The 4,459-nt window shown below is 42.2% G+C and overlaps 1 long non-coding RNA gene across 2 annotated transcripts; it reads right to left on the bottom strand.

Annotated features, from left to right (window-relative positions):
- Positions 1-1,558: 1,558 nt before the first annotated feature.
- LOC120793791 lies at positions 1,559-3,730 on the bottom strand. 2 transcript variants are annotated; one of them, XR_005708042.1, is made up of 3 exons: positions 3,682-3,730; positions 3,361-3,444; positions 1,559-1,607 (listed from the first exon to the last, which is right to left on the bottom strand). It is a non-coding gene; the product is annotated as an uncharacterized LOC120793791 (long non-coding RNA). The 2 variants fall into 2 exon arrangements; XR_005708041.1 differs by lacking the exon at positions 1,559-1,607 and adding an exon at positions 2,515-2,563.
- Between the last annotated feature and the right edge of the window lie 729 nt (positions 3,731-4,459).

Raw genomic sequence — 4,459 nt, 5'->3', positions numbered from 1 at the left:
CTGCAGTTGGCTGCTAACACGTAAATTTCAGAGGACAAACTGTGCAGCAGCAGCGTCTCCTTGAACATTACAAGACAGTTCGTCCTCACAAGTGGGTCAACATGGGAAAATAAATCAACTGCCATAAAAAAGGACACTAATTGTTTACTCAAAATTGTAAAAAATCTCTACTGAAACAAAAGAACGGAATCGTGACAAGTACTGTAATTAAAACTCTTGAGAGTAAAGTAGTACTCTACTTGTTTTTTACCTGATAGATTAAAGTATTAAAAACAACCAGCAGGTTCCTTTGCCAAAAGGCAGGGGTTTCTGTACATTTGGTAATAAACATTAACTCACCATCTATATCTGCACTCCCATCCTCACCACAGGGATCAGGACTCTTTTTGGGGGGGAAGAGCTCAGAACGCCCAACTGAAAAACGAGAGCAAACAAAAGCTGTGTACGAAAGGAAGACATACTGAAAGCATACATCTGTATCTGCTGAGAGGCCTATAATTATCGATACATGAGAGTTTTCGCCAGCAGGTATCCACTGATTATAGCCATGAAATGTGGGGTTTTTTTCAAACGTGAAGAACGTTTGTTGATTTGTGTTTGACAAGCGATAAAATAATTCAGGAGCACCTACTGACAAAGCAAAAACCAACATAAAGCATCTTAGTACGGTGTTGGGGCCACCACGAGCCCCCAGAACAGCTTCAGTGCGCTTTGCCATTGATTCTACAAGTCTCTGGAAGTCTACTGCAGGGATGAACACCATTCTTCCAAAAGACAATCCCTCATTTGGTGTTTTGATGATGGTGGTGGAGAGCGCTTTCTAACGCGTCAGTCCAAAATCTCCCATGGGTGTTCAACTGGGTTGAGATCCGTTGGCTGCGAAGGCCACAGCATATGATTCACATCATCTCAGCAAACCATTCAGTGACTCTTCGTGTCCTGACTGGAGGCATCTGCATTTGATATGTTTCTCCACTCATTTATTCAGATTTTTCCTTTAATTTGTCACTCATCTTTCTAAGTTTTGTTTCTGTCTATGTACACAGTTGGCACTGAAGGGCCCAATATACAATTCCTGCTACACAAATATCGAGTAACATGAATGGAATTAATGTTGCCAACCAACTGCACGGCTTACAGACACACACACAAAAGGCATCAAATGCTGGTTTGGAAGTAAATGCTTCTTGCCCCTTTTTAAAGAACTTACCCATTGCCCCCATAGCCTTGGTCCGTTTTCCTCTTTTCTTTTTCTGTGAGGGCCTCTTAACCAAGCTTGTTCCTGGACTCTGATCTACAACGGTAACAGACATACATTAGCATCCGTTACGTGAGTTAGTGAAATCTCAGGTATGATGGTATGATGTGTATTTAAATGCTGACTGTAAAATGTGACTACCAAAATCTGACAGTTGCCCGCTAACACGTACATTTCAGAGGTCAAAAAATGGGTAAAGTATGAAAAACAACCAGCAGCTTCCTTTGCCAAAAGGTAGGAGCCACTGTACATTTCGTAATAGACATTAACTCACCATCTATAGCTGCACTCCCATCCTCCCCACAGGGATCAGGACTCTTTTTGGGGGAGAAGAGCTCAGAACGCCCAACTGAAAAACGAGAGCAAACAAGGAGTATGTACGAAAGGAATACATACTGAAAGCATAAATCTGTATCTGCAGAGAGGCCTATAATTATCGATACATGAGAGTTTTCGCCAGCAGGTATCAACTGATTGCTGCCATAAAATGTGGGGGTTTTTTTCAAACGTGAAGAACGTTTGTTGATTTGTGTTTAAATAGCGATAAAATAATTCAGGAGCACCTACTGACAAAGGAAAAACCTACATAAAGCGTCTTAGTACGGTGTTGGGGCCACCACGAGCCCCCAGAACAGCTTCAGTGCGCCTTGCCATTGATTCTACAAGTCTCTGGAAGTCTACTGCAGGGATGAACACCATTCTTCCAAAAGACAATCCCTCATTTGGTGTTTTGATGATGGTGGAGGAGAGCGCTGTCTAACGCGTCAGTCCAAAATCTCCCATGGGTGTTCAACTGGGTTGAGATCCGGTGGCTGCGAAGGCCACAACGTATGAATCACATCATCTCATCAAACCATTCAGTGATTCTTCGTGTCCTGACTGGAGGCATCTGCAGTTGGCTGCTAACACGTAAATTTCAAAGGGCGCAACTGTACGCAGCAGCAGCGTCTCCTTGAACATTACAAGACAGTTCGTCCTCACAAATGGGTTAACATGGGAAAATAATTCAACTGCCATAAAAATGGAAAGTAATTATTTACTCAAAATTGTAAAGATCTCTAATGAAAGTAAAGAACTGAATCGTGGCAACTACTGTAATTAAAACTCTTGAGAGTAAAGTAGTACTCTACTTTTTTTTTACCTGATAGATTAAAGTATTAAAAACAACCAGCAGGTTCCTTTGCCAAAAGGCAGGGGTTTCTGTACATTTGGTAATAAACATTAACTCACCATCTATATCTGCACTCCCATCCTCACCACAGGGATCAGGACTCTTTTTGGGGGGGAAGAGCTCAGAACGCCCAACTGAAAAAGGAGAGCAAACAAGGAGTATGTACGAAAGGAATACATACTGAAAGCATAAATCTGTATGTGCTGAGAGGCCTATAATTATCGTTACATGAGAGTTTTCGCCAGCAGGTATCCACTGATTGCTGCCATAAAATGTGGGTTTTTTTTTCAAACGTGAAGAACGTTTGTTGATTTGTGTTTAAACAGCGATAAAATAATTCAGGAGCACCTACTGACAAAGGAAAAACCAACATAAAGCGTCTTAGTAAGGTGTTGGGGCAACCACGAGCACCCAGAAAATCTTCAGTGCGCCTTGCCATTGATTCTACAAGTCTCTGGAAGTCTACTGCAGGGATGACCACCATCCTTTCAAAAGACATTCCCTCATTTGGTGTTTTGATGATGGTGGGGGAGAGCGCTGTCTAATGCATCAGTAAAAAATCTCACATAGGTGTTCAACTGGGTTAAGATCCAGTGGCTGCGAAGGCCAATGCATATGATTCACATCATCTCATCAAAACATTCAGTGACTCTTCGTGTCCTGACTGGAGGCATCTGTATTTGCTATGTTTCTCCACTCATTTATTCAGATTTTTCATTTAATTTGTCACTCATCTTTCTCAGTTTTGTGTCTGTCTATGTACACAATTGGCACTGGAGGGCCCACTGCACAATTCCTGCTACCCAAATATCGAGAAACATTGATGGAATCAATGTTGCCAACCAACTGCATGGCTTAAAGACACACACACAAACAGCATCAAATGCTGGTTTGGAAGTAAATGCTTCTTGCCCCTTTTTAAAGAACTTACCCATTGCCCCCATAGCCTTGGTCCGTTTTCCTCTTTTCTTCTTCTGTGAGGGCCTCTTAACCAAGCTTGTTCCTGGACTCTGATCTACAACGGTAACAGACAAACATTAGCATCCGTTACGTGAGTTAGTGAAATCTCAGGTATGATGGCATGATGTCTATTTAAATGCTGACTGTAAAATGTGACTACCAAAATCTGACAGTTGGCCGCTAACACGTACATTTCAGAGGTCAAAAACTGGGTAAAGTATGAAAAACAACCAGCGGTTTACTTTGCCAAAGGAAGGAGCTTCTCCACATTTCGTCATAGACATTAACTCACCATCTATATCTGTACTCCCATCCTCATCACAGGGATCAGGACTCTTTTTGGGGGAGAAGAGCTCAGAAAGCCCAACTGGAGAACAAGAGCAAACAAAGAGTACGTACGAAAGGAAGCATGAATCTGTATCTGCAGAGAGGCCTATAATTATTGATACATGAGAGTTTTCGCCAGCAGGTATCCACTGATTGATGCCACGAAATGTGGGGGTTTTTTTTAAACGTGTAGAACGTTTGTTGCTTTGTGTTTGACGAGCGATAAAATAATTCAGGAGCACCTACTGACAAAGGAAAAACCAAATTAAAGCGTCTTAGTAAGATGTTGGGGCAAACCACGAGCCCACAGAAAAATTTCAGTGCGCCTTGCCATTGTATCTACAAGTCTCTGGAAGTCTACTGCAGGGATGAACACCATTCTTTCACAAGACATTCCCTCATGTGGTGTTTTGATGATGGTGGTGGAGAGCGCTTTCTAACGCGTCAGTCCAAAATCTCCCATGGGTGTTCAACTGGGTTGAGATCCAGTGGCTGCGAAGGCCACAGCAAATTATTCACATCATCTCATCAAAACATTCAGTGACTCTTCGTGTCCTGACTGGAGGCATCTGTATTTGCTATGTTTCTCCACTCATTTATTCAGATTTTTCATTTAATTTGTCACTCATCTTTCTCAGTTTTGTGTCTGTCTATGTACACAGTTGGCACTGGAGGGCCCACTGCACAATTCCTGCTACACAAATATCGAGTAACATGAATGGAATTAATGTTGCCAACCAACT

This window comes from Xiphias gladius, chromosome 8 (assembly GCF_016859285.1).
Source record: "Xiphias gladius isolate SHS-SW01 ecotype Sanya breed wild chromosome 8, ASM1685928v1, whole genome shotgun sequence".
Lineage (NCBI taxonomy): Eukaryota > Metazoa > Chordata > Actinopteri > Istiophoriformes > Xiphiidae > Xiphias > Xiphias gladius.
Note: the sequence above shows the minus strand (reverse complement) of the source record. Positions and strands in the feature narration are given on the sequence as shown.